The sequence below is a fragment of the Hyperolius riggenbachi genome, chromosome 1 (assembly GCF_040937935.1).
Source record: "Hyperolius riggenbachi isolate aHypRig1 chromosome 1, aHypRig1.pri, whole genome shotgun sequence".
NCBI classification, from domain to species: Eukaryota; Metazoa; Chordata; class Amphibia; order Anura; family Hyperoliidae; genus Hyperolius; species Hyperolius riggenbachi.
This window is the reverse complement of record NC_090646.1, coordinates 482811887-482823481: the sequence shown is the minus strand read 5'-3', so window position 1 is coordinate 482823481 and position 11595 is coordinate 482811887. Positions and strand designations below refer to the sequence as shown.

Sequence of the window (11595 nt, the reverse complement as noted above, 5' to 3'; positions counted from 1 at the left end):
CACAGTCCTTGTGGCACAATTGGTTAGTGCATTTGGCTGTTAACCGAAAGGTTGGTGGTTCAAGCCCACCCAGTGATGACCTTGCATTTTGTGCTCAATAGTTGTCCGCAGAAAGCGCCAGTTAGCAGCCATGACCTACACACAGTCCTTGTGGCACAATTTTTTTAGTGCATTTGGCTGTTAACCGAAAGGTTGGTGGTTCAAGCCCACCTGGTGATGGCCTTGCATTTTGTGCTCAACAGTTGTCCGCAGAAAGCCCCAGATAGCCATTTAGCAGCCATGACCTATGCACAGTCCTTGTGGCACAATTGGTTAGTGCATTTGGCTTTTAACCGAAAGGTTGGTGGTTCAAGCCCACCCAGTGATGGCCTTGCATTTTGTGTTCAACAGTTGTCCAAAGAAAACCTCAGATAGCCATTTAGCAGCCATGACCTATACACAGTCCTTGTGGCACAATTGGTTAGTGCATTTGGCTTTTAACCCGAAAGGTTGGTGGTTCAAGCCCACCCAGTGATGGCCTTGCATTTTGTGTTCAACAGTTGTCCAAAAAAAACCTCAGATAGCCATTTAGCAGCCATGACCTGTACACAGTCCTTGTGGCACAATTGGTTAGTGCATTTGGCTGTTAACCGAAAGGTTGGTGGTTCAAGCCCTCCCAGGGATGGCCTTGCATTTTGTGCTCAAAAGTTGTAAGAATAAAACCCCAGATAGCCATTTAGCAGCCATGACCTACACACAGTCCTTGTGGCACAATTGGTTAGTGCATTTGGCTGTTAACCGAAAGGTTGGCGGTTTAAGCCCTCCCAGGGATGGCCTTGCATTTTGTGCTCAAAAGTTGTCCGAAGAAAACCCCAGATAGCCATTTAGCAGCCGTGACTTACGTATAGTCCTTGTGGCACAGTTGGTTAGTGCATTTGGCTGTTAACCAAAAAGTTGGTGGTTCAAGCCCACCCAGGGATGGCCTTGCATTTTGTGTTCAACCGTTGTCTTAATAAAACCCCAGATAGCCATTTAGCAGCCATGACCTATACACAGTCCTTGTGGCACAATTGGTTAGTGCATTTGGCTGTTAACCGAAAGGTTGGTGGTTCAAGCCCACCCAGTGATGACCTTGCATTTTGTGCTCAATAGTTGTCCGCAGAAAGCGCCAGTTAGCAGCCATGACCTACACACAGTCCTTGTGGCACAATTTATTTAGTGCATTTGGCTGTTAACCGAAAGGTTGGTGGTTCAAGCCCACCTGGTGATGGCCTTGCATTTTGTGCTCAACAGTTGTCCGCAGAAAGCCCCAGATAGCCATTTAGCAGCCATGACCTATGCACAGTCCTTGTGGCACAATTGGTTAGTGCATTTGGCTTTTAACCGAAAGGTTGGTGGTTCAAGCCCACCCAGTGATGGCCTTGCATTTTGTGTTCAACAGTTGTCCAAAGAAAACCTCAGATAGCCATTTAGCAGCCATGACCTATACACAGTCCTTGTGGCACAATTGGTTAGTGCATTTAGCTGTTAACCGAAAGGTTGGTGGGTCAAGCCCTCCTAGGGAATGCCTTGCATTTTGTGTTCAACAGTTGTCCAAAGAAAACCCCAGATAGCCATTTAGCAGCCATGACCTATACACAATCCTTGTGGCACAATTGGTTAGCTCATTTGGCTGTTAACCGAAAGGTTGGTGGTTCAAGCCCAACCAGGAATGGCCTTGCATTTTGTGCTCAACAGTTGTCCGAAGAAAACCCCAGATTGCCATTTTGCAGCTGTGACTTATACACAGTCATTGTGGCACAATTGGTTAATGCATTTGGCTGTTAACCGTCAAGGTTGGTGGTTCAAGCCCACCCATGGAAGGCCTTTCATTTTGTGCTCAACCGTTGTCTGAAGAAAACCCGAGATAGCCATTTAGCAGCCATGACCTATACACAGTCCTTGTGGCACAATTGGTTAGTGCATTTGGCTGTTAACCGAAAGGTTGGTGGTTCAAGCCCACCCAGTGATGACCTTGCATTTTGTGCTCAATAGTTGTCCGCAGAAAGCCCCAGATAGCCATTTAGCAGCCGTGACCTATGCACAGTCCTTGTGGCACAATTGGTTAGTGCATTTGGCTGTTAACCGAAAAGTTGGTGGTTCAAGCCCACCTGGTGATGGCCTTGCATTTTGTGCTCAACAGTTGTCCGCAGAAAGCCCCAGATAGCCATTTAGCAGCCATGACCTACAAGCAGTCCTTGTGGCACAATTGGTTAGTGCATTTGGCTGTTAACCGAAAGGTTGGCGGTTCAAGCCCACCCAGGGATGGCCTTGCATTTTGTGCTCAACAGTTGTCCAAAGAAAACCTCAGATAGCCATTTAGCAGCCATGACCTATGCACAGTCCTTGTGGCACAATTGGTTAGTGCATTTGGCTTTTAACCGAAAGGTTGGTGGTTCAAGCCCACCCAGTGATGGCCTTGCATTTTGTGCTCAACAGTTGTCCGAAGAAAACCCCAGATAGCCATTTAGCAGCCGTGACCTATGCACAGTCCTTGTGGCACAATTGGTTAGTGCATTTGGCTGTTAACCGAAAAGTTGGTGGTTCAAGCCCACCCAGGGATGGCCTTGCATTTTGTGCTCAACAGTTGTCCAAAGAAAACCCCAGATAGACATTTAGCAGGTGATACCAGGCCGTAAATACACAGCATGAGGTTCCAGACAGCGGTCGTGAAGCCCACATCATGTCCAATACACAACTGGGACAACACAGTTTTCAACCCGGACACCTCAGAAAAATTAAACCTTTTTTTTTTTTTAATGGTTTATTTTTATTTTTTTTTACAGCAAATTACACAGATTACACAACCTTCCTGCTAGGGATGGCCTTGCATTTTGTGTTCAACAGTTGTCCAAAGAAAACCCCAGATAGCCATTTAGCAGCCATGACCTATACACAGTCCTTGTGGCACAATTGGTTAGTGAATTTGGCTGTTAACCGTCAAGATTGGTGGTTCAAGCCCACCCAGTGATGGCCTTGCATTTTGTGCTCAACAGTTGTCCGAAGAAAACCCCAGAAAGCCATTTAGCAGCCATGACCTATACACAGTCCTTGTGGCACAATTGGTTAGTGCATTTGGCTGTTAACTGAAAGGTTGGTGGTTCAAGCCCTCCCAGGGATGGCCTTGCATTTTGTGCTCAACAGTTGTCTGAATAAAACCCCAAATAGCCATTTAGCAGCCATGACCTACACACAGTCCTTGTGGCACAATTGGTTAGTGCATTTGGCTGTTAACTGAAAGGTTGGCGGTTTAAGCCCTCCCAGGGATGGCCTTGCATTTTGTGCTCAACAGTTGTCCGAAGAAAACCCCAGATAGCCATTTAGCAGCCGTGACCTATGCACAGTCCTTGTGGCACAATTGGTTAGTGCATTTGGCTGTTAACCGAAAAGTTGGTGGTTCAAGCCCACCCAGGGATGGCCTTGCATTTTGTGCTCAACAGTTGTCCAAAGAAAACCCCAGATAGACATTTAGCAGCTGTGACCTATTCATAGTCCTTGTGGCAGAATTGGTTAGTGCATTTGGCTGTTAACTGAAAGGGTGGTGGTTCAAGCCCACCCAGGGAACCTGTTGTGTTTTGTGAAGGGAACTAATGTACCCTTCTTAAACTTGAAGATTGTATACAAATGTAAGCAGACTGCAGAGTGGCACAGCAGAAGTGTGCTGGGCCCATAACCCAGAGGTTGATGGATTGAAACCATCCTCTGCTAGGCATGATTTCATTTTTGCACCTCGCTTTATCGCATAGGCAAAACGGTTTCCATAGCCCTGTTAGAGAAAGTGTAATAAGGGCCCTGCCATAACATAGATATAACATAGATATTACGGTAGCTAAGACTACTCCTGGGCCTTTCTTGTAGTTGAAGAGATGAGTGAACTGTGACACCACATTTAAAAAAAAAAAACAGCAAACAGAGAAGCTTCCCCATATTGGAGCATTGGATTTGGTAAAGTCTTAAGCCAATGTGTTGTAAGACACAAGTAAGCTTTCGGTTAGCAGGAATGGATGCATGGCCACTTAGCTTTTCATCCTTCCCTGGCCAGCTAGGCTAGCTTCAGCCTGTAGTGTTGGTAGTATAGTGGTGAGCATAGCTGCCCTCCACATAGTTGACCTGGGTTCGATTCCTGGGTTTGATTCCTGGCTAATGTATGTGAGCATGTATGTGAGTGTAGTTTTGGTAGTATAGTGGTGAGCATAGCTGCCCTCCACGCAGTTGACCTTGGTTCGATTCCTGGTGCTTTTGACATCCTACCAATCCCAGGAAGACAAGATACTCTTCCTCTGGAGAGGGAGGAAGGGAGGAGGCTAAGAGGCAAGAAGGTGTTTTTTAAAGGTTAGAAATGGTTGTAAAGCAGTTTGAAAGGCAATTCCGGTTTCTCTATTCGGATATCCGAATAGGTCGGATATCCGCAGATAATGCGTTCGGATATCCATGTTCATGCGGATAGCTAAAGGTTCGGATTCGGATATCCGAATCAGATCCGGATATCTGAAAATCCGGATCAATTCGGATTTTAAAAAGTACTATCCGAGCAACCCTGTGTCCTATGAGTTATCAAGCCCGTAATGTACAAGAGGTCTTACGCTGTTTTAATGTATTTTAGTGTATTTTAATCTCCCTGCCATCCCTGTTTTGCTCTATCAACTACAAGCTGCTCACACCTGGTGAAGGGGTGTTATTTACGCCCTATATTCTGGTCTACAGAGCGCAACTTTTTAACCTAAATGGGGTAGGCTCTAATCTCCCCACCTGCCTATACAGTGGTTGCCTTAGAGGTAACCCAACTTTGTATTTATTCACACTAAAACTGTCCCACTTTGACTTTAATATACTACTGTAATGATCGGTGTAACAGAGAGAGGATCTGATTACCGGTGATCTGCAGTATCACAGGGAATACAGATATATACCAGATTATAGGTGATCTGCAGTATCACCGATAATCAGATATATAAGCTAACCTCTGGACACCTGAGTATAGAAAGAGTGTTTGGTGCAAACAGTAATATTCAGAGGACTAGGCCTCAGTGCAGAAAGGAGTACTGCACAATTCCTTCTCGACTCTCCCGGGAGGAGGAGTCAATCTGAGAGAAGGAACGACAGAACGAGAGTGACACTTAAGTGAGAGTGCCACTACCAGGACTGGGAACCGCCTCTAACAGTAAGGTCGGTTCTCAAGGTCGGACAAGCCAGGTCGAAAACACACGGACAGATAAAGTACAGATTCAGAAGGCAGAGGCGGAGTCTAAAGTACAGGCAGGGTTTGGCAACAGGGTATCAGAAATATCGAGGTACAGAATCAGGAGGCAGATGCAGGGTCTAAGGACGATCCGGGGTTCGGCAACAGAGTAACAGAATATTTATATCCACTTAAGGAGGAGGAAAAGGAAGAAATCCCCGCACTCCAACTTTCACTGGGAAACACACATGTTATGCAGGCTGTTTTCCTCACTGTGCCTTCACGAAACAAACATCAACTTGGTCACTCTTGAGAGAAAAAGCGTGGGCACCAGTGCGCTTCAGTCAGCATTTATTGCACATACATGAGTAAAACAATGTAGCAGCGTAAGAAAATGGAAACACCATCAGTTTACATCACCGGTCCAGATGTCACCCAACACACAGAGCCCGTCCTCCCGACAATTGTTTCGCACCTGCCGGTGCTTGCTCATGGGGTTTAGCTCAGTGGCGTTATGATTCCAACAACGCCACAAAGGAATGGGCGTAACTATATAGTTACAAAAACTTACACCCCTAGGCCTGCCTAAACCAATCCGCCGCCGACTCCCAAGGCTGACGGAGTAGTGCGCGTCATCTGCGCACTTCCGCTCTCAGCGATACTCATCCACCAATCCCGGCTGCATATGACGTCCATGTCATATGGACGTCTGCATTCCCATGGAGACGGGTAAACATACCCGAAGACCAACACGGAGCCAAGCAATCCGGGAGGGATAGTGGCTTTTCATTGGCCCTGGTGGATTTTATTACGGAGGTGCAGAGGAGTGGACAGGCAGGCAGGCGCAGTTGAACACTTATGTTAATTTCGTCTCACAGACCGATAGGGTTAGATGTTTATACAGACAATGGTTAAATTTAGTTATAAGCTAGAATCCAGGCCTTAAAAATACAAGCAGACATGACTCCCTTCTAACTAGAAAAGTGAATACTGCATTATACTTAGACCGATTACCCATAAATACAGCAGATGACGCGCACTACTCCGTCAGCCTTGGGAGTCGGCGGCGGATTAGTTTAGGCAGGCCTAGGGGCGTACGTTTTTGTAACTATATAGTTACGCCCATTCCTCCGTGGCGTTGTTGGAATCATAACGCCACTGAGCTAAACCCCGTGAGCAAGCACCGGCAGGTGCGAAACAATTGTCGGGAGGACGGGCTCTGTGTGTTGGGTGACATCTGGACGGGTGATGTAAACTGATGGTGTTTCCATTTTCTTACGCTGCTACATTGTTTTACTCATGTATGTGCAATAAATTCTGACTGAAGCGCACTGGTGCCCACGCTTTTTCTCTCAAGAGTGACCAAAGAGTAACAGAATGGCAAGGTACAGAATCAGAGTTCAGAAGAGTAGTCAGGCAAGCAAAGGGTCATAACAGATAATCACAATCAAACTAGTACTTTAGACTATCAAATTAATCTAGCTAAGTGTAGGATTACAGCTCCAGCTGGTCCCGGCACACTTTCGGATCTGACTCAGGTCTGAGTGCTACCACATTGTGATCGCAACACCAGACAACCAGCAACTGAACAGCCAGCAATATATATATACACAGACACTCTCCAGCACCTCCCTGAATGAGAAGAAGCAGGGTTGTCAGCTGACCGACCAGGTCAGCTGACCTTTTTCTGGCTGCCATATAGGTTCTGCCTCTCCGCGCGCACGCGCGTCATTCTGAACCTGGAGGGACTATAAATCCCAGCCAAGCAAGCACCGCTCTGCGGTGCATCCGCAACCGCCGCGTCAGACGCGGCGGTTTCCCCACTCTCCGCCATGTCCTCCATGGAAGCAGCCGCCACACGCTGAGCAGAGGCGGCTGTCTTTCCGTGTTTCCTCACACAGTTACTCTGAAATTACATTCGCATGATGGAAGTATAGATCATTGTGAATTTTACCCGGGAAATAAGCTAGCAAACTTTTTTTTATATACAGGATCTTCTCAAAAAATTAGCATATTGTGATAAAGTTCATTATTTTCTGTAATGTACTGATAAACTTTAGACTTTCATATATTTTAGATTCATTACACACAACTGAAGTAGTTCAAAGCCTTTTATTGTTTTAATATTGATGATTTTGGCATACAGCTCATGAAAACCCAAAATTCCTATCTCAAAAAATTAGCATATCATGAAAAGGTTCTCTAAACGAGCTATTAACCTAATCATCTGAATCAACTAATTAACTCTAAACACCTGCAAAAGATTCCTGAGGCTTTTAAAAACTCCCAGCCTGGTTCATTACTCAAAACCTCAATCATGGGTAAGACTGCCGACCTGACTGCTGTCCAGAAGGCCATCATTGACACCCTCAAGCAAGAGGGTAAGACACAGAAAGAAATTTCTGAACGAATAGGTTGTTCCCAGAGTGCTGTATCAAGGCACCTCAATGGGAAGTCTGTGGGAAGGAAAAAGTGTGGCAAAAAACGCTGCACAACGAGAAGAGGTGACCGACCCTGAGGAAGATTGTAGAGATGTATCGATTCCAGACCTTGGGGGACCTGTGGAAGCAGTGGACTGAGTCTGGAGTAGAAACATCCAGAGCCACCGTGTACAGGCATGTACAGGAAATGGGCTACAGGTGCCGCATTCCCCAGGTAAAGCCACTTTTGAACCAGAAACAGCGGCAGAAGTGCCTGACCTGTACTTGACACTGGACTTCAGGCATTTTGGCATTTCCCTCTCCCCAGTCTTCCTCCAGACTCTGGCACCTTGATTTCCGAATGACGTGCAAATGTTGCTTTCATCCGAAAAAAAAGTACTTTGGACCACTGAGCAACAGTCTAGTGCTGCTTCTCTGTAGCCCAGGTCTGGCGCTTCTGCCGCTGTTTCTGGTTCAAAAGTGGCTTTACCTGGGGAATGCGGCACCTGTAGCCCATTTCCTGTACATGCCTGCACACGGTGGCTCTGGATGTTTCTACTCCAGACTCAGTCCACTGCTTCCACAGGACCCCAAGGTCTGGAATCGGTCCATCTCTACAATATTTCTCAGGGTCCGGTCACCTCTTCTCGTTGTGCAGCGTTTTCTGCCACACTTTTTCCTTCCCACAGACTCCCCACTGAGGTGCCTTGATACAGCATTCTGAGAACAGCCTATTCGTTCAGAAATTTCTTTCTGTGTCTTACCTTCTTGCTTGAGGGTGTCAATGATGGCCTTCTGGACAGCAGTCAGGTCGGCAGTCTTACCCATGATTGCGGTTTTGAGTAATGAACCAGGCTGGGAGTTTTTAAAAGCCTCAGTAATCTTTTGCAGGTGTTTAGAGTTAATTAGTTGATTCAGATGATTAGGTTAATAGCTCGTTTAGAGAACCTTTTCATGATATGCTAATTTTTTGAGATAGGAATTTTGGGTTTTCATGAGTTGTATGCCAAAATCATCAATATTAAAACAATAAAAGGCTTTGAACTACTTCAGTTGTGTGTAATGAATCTAAAATATATGAAAGTCTAAAGTTTATCAGTACATTACAGAAAATAATGAACTTTATCACAATATGCTAATTTTTTGAGAAGATCCTGTATATATGGTCAGACATGTAACTGCAACCATAATCTGAAGCAAAGAAGGAAAAATTCTTATGCTTTTTAATCTCAAGAGAGGATATTGTTTTTGTTACAAGCACACTTATGCTACGGTCTATAGAAGACTTTAATAAATAACGGGTGAAGTTATTTTTATCTGAGAAGAAAAGAGCTATCTACACATCCTTATATATCTCTGACGAGAGATTCAAGCAGGATGAATCTAGCAGCTTTCTTTCAAATACAACATACCGTTGAGATCTCACAAATATAAAGGAAATATTGGAGAGATATACGGACAATGTTTATATTTAGCGACACTGAAAGGAAAATTGTGTGCAAGTAAAAGTTACATGCCGTATTCCTTATGAAGAGGAGAGAAACAGTTTTTTGTTTGGTTTTCTTTTTCAAGACATTTTTTTTAAGTACAGTACTTTATAACGGACAAGTAAACACATATTGTGATGAAGCAAATTCCTATTTTTTCTACAAGCTAACATATAATGCAATGACTCTTTACAAGACTGAAGGCAACGGACTTCATAACTGAATTGTTATTCATTCTTCTGTGTGTCTTCTACTGTGTAAAAGGCTACACTATCAGAACTGTCTACGAAGACAAAACAAACTCTCTCACCAATTCACAGCTTGAAGGAGAGACAAGATATTTTTTCAGCTGTAAGCTGGAAGGAAAAAAAAAAAAAGAGGGAGACTGATCTTTGAAATTGCGCAAGCTAGATGACTTTTCACCAAGCTATTAGGCTAGATAAAGTTCATGCCATCGTCGTAATAAGAAGTAAAATTTCAACGCCAGTTGAAAATGCTCCGTGTTTAAGCATCTACCAGAGAGAAAAAAAAAAAAACACGCACACTACACAGAATTCAGCGGACTCCTCAGCGAGAACTGCAGCCGCTGGTAAACAAAGTCTCATACAGAGCATGCCCACCCCCTCCTTTATAGTAAAACACAGCAAATGAACATTCTAGCGATTTTTTTCTTTGTTTTTTTTCACAAGTTTTATAAATATCCAATATATGGAACAGTTTATGCCATAGAAAGATGGTACAAGGTGCAATCATGAAGATTGAGGTTTTTTTATTTTAATTTATTTATTTTTCATTATTTATTTATTTTTATTAAAAAAGCCAAAATTTTTTGCAAGGAGTGACGAAGACTCAGATATAGGGCTGAGATAGTTAGGTATCACACACATATATTAAAGTATAAAAAGAAGAAGATTTTTATTTTTATGTAGTTTCTACTTTCAAAGGGGGGAATTCTTTATATTTTGAGGCTAGAATTGTACAGAGAAGCATTAAGGCATCCTACACATCAGTAAAGAGACTTTCATTTTTGAAGATTGGAAAATGTTACCTAACAGGACTTAGAAGTCTCACAAGATAATTTATTTTATCTGGCCCACCAAGACTTCAAACAAGAATCCCATGTAGGCCTGAAGAAACTTGCTAAGACAAGTGAAGACAGCTACATGCAAGAAGATTGAGCAAGATGTCAACATAAAGACATGCCACTGAAACAGACTAAGCTATAAGAGATCTGATTTGAAACAGCTGAACATCAATACAATTGGGTGGAGTACTGCAGGAAGTGTGAGGACTGAGGACTTTCTACTTCTTTTGAAAAAAACTCTAACCACTGGTTTGAAACACTGGCTGACAACAGATCAAGATAGCACTAATAGGAGTAGGCCACTTGGGAGACAAGAACCGAACATAGAAAGAAGAGGAAGGGCATTAAGATAAAGTAAATTATCAGGTGAGTGAACAAACTGAAAATATTAGAAGATGAAGATGGTGATTGACTTTACAGATAAAAGCAGTCAAATTAGAAGATGATGAGAAGATTTGAGAGGGAGATTTGAAGATATGGAGATGGTAACACTAAATTAAGATCTTGAAGAAGATTATTCTGTGATGAAAGAAGATAGCCTACATAATATCTTGAGAAGATGACTGAAACATAGAGGAATGTTTTTATTTTTGATCCCATACATAAAGAAGTCTATGAAGACAGGGAACTATCTACCTGTGCGGTGATACAAGGACATGCTCTAGCTACAAGAAGCAGATACCAAGAGACCGAAGAGAGATTTCTACAATTGAAACAGGAAGATGACTGTTAGAATACAGACATACAGCAACCAAGCTAGTTCTGCAGACATCTGCACTACAACATATGCTCTGTGTGAAAAGCAGCAGAGGCCTTGTGTGAAAATTGAAGCCTAAATGAACAATAATATCAAAAGATACACAAAGGAGAAAAAGTGAAGTACACTGGAGCACTGGAAGAATTGTGTTCAGATAATCTACTTATAAAGAGTGTAATGAAGATAAAAGGACATTATTTTTTTCTGTTAATATACCTTACAAGCAACAAGATAGTGTAACGATCGGTGAAGCACAGAGAGGATCTGATTACCGGTGATATGCAGTATCACTGGGAATACAGATGTATACCAGATTATAAGTGATCTGCAGTATCACCGATAATCCGATATACCAGCTAACCTCTGTTCACCTGAGTAGAGTGTAGTGTTTGGTGTAACAGTAACACTTTGAGGACTAAGCCTCAGCGCAGTAAGGTATACTGCACGGATTCCTTCCGAAGACCTGGACTCTCCAAGACGGGAGGAGTCAGGCTGCGAGTAGGAAGGATTGTCTAAAAGTAACACTCTGGAGGAAGTGTCACTGATAGAACGGGGAACCGCCTCCAACAGTAAGGTCGGTTCTCGAGGTCAGACAAGCCAGGTCGTACACACACGGACAGATAAAGTACAATATCAAGAGGCAAAGGCGG

The 11595-nt window shown here is 43.7% G+C and overlaps 3 non-coding genes across 3 annotated transcripts; all 3 read left to right on the top strand.

Annotated features, from left to right (window-relative positions):
• The first annotated feature begins 293 nt into the window (after positions 1–293).
• On the top strand, positions 294–367 carry TRNAK-UUU (transfer RNA lysine (anticodon UUU)). Its single transcript has one exon. It is a non-coding gene; the product is annotated as a tRNA-Lys (tRNA).
• Positions 368–1323: 956 nt separating this feature from the next.
• Positions 1324–1397, top strand: TRNAK-UUU (transfer RNA lysine (anticodon UUU)). The gene has a single exon. It is a non-coding gene; the product is annotated as a tRNA-Lys (tRNA).
• A 963-nt stretch (positions 1398–2360) lies between these two features.
• Positions 2361–2434, top strand: TRNAK-UUU (transfer RNA lysine (anticodon UUU)). The gene has a single exon. It is a non-coding gene; the product is annotated as a tRNA-Lys (tRNA).
• The last annotated feature ends 9161 nt before the right edge of the window (positions 2435–11595 follow it).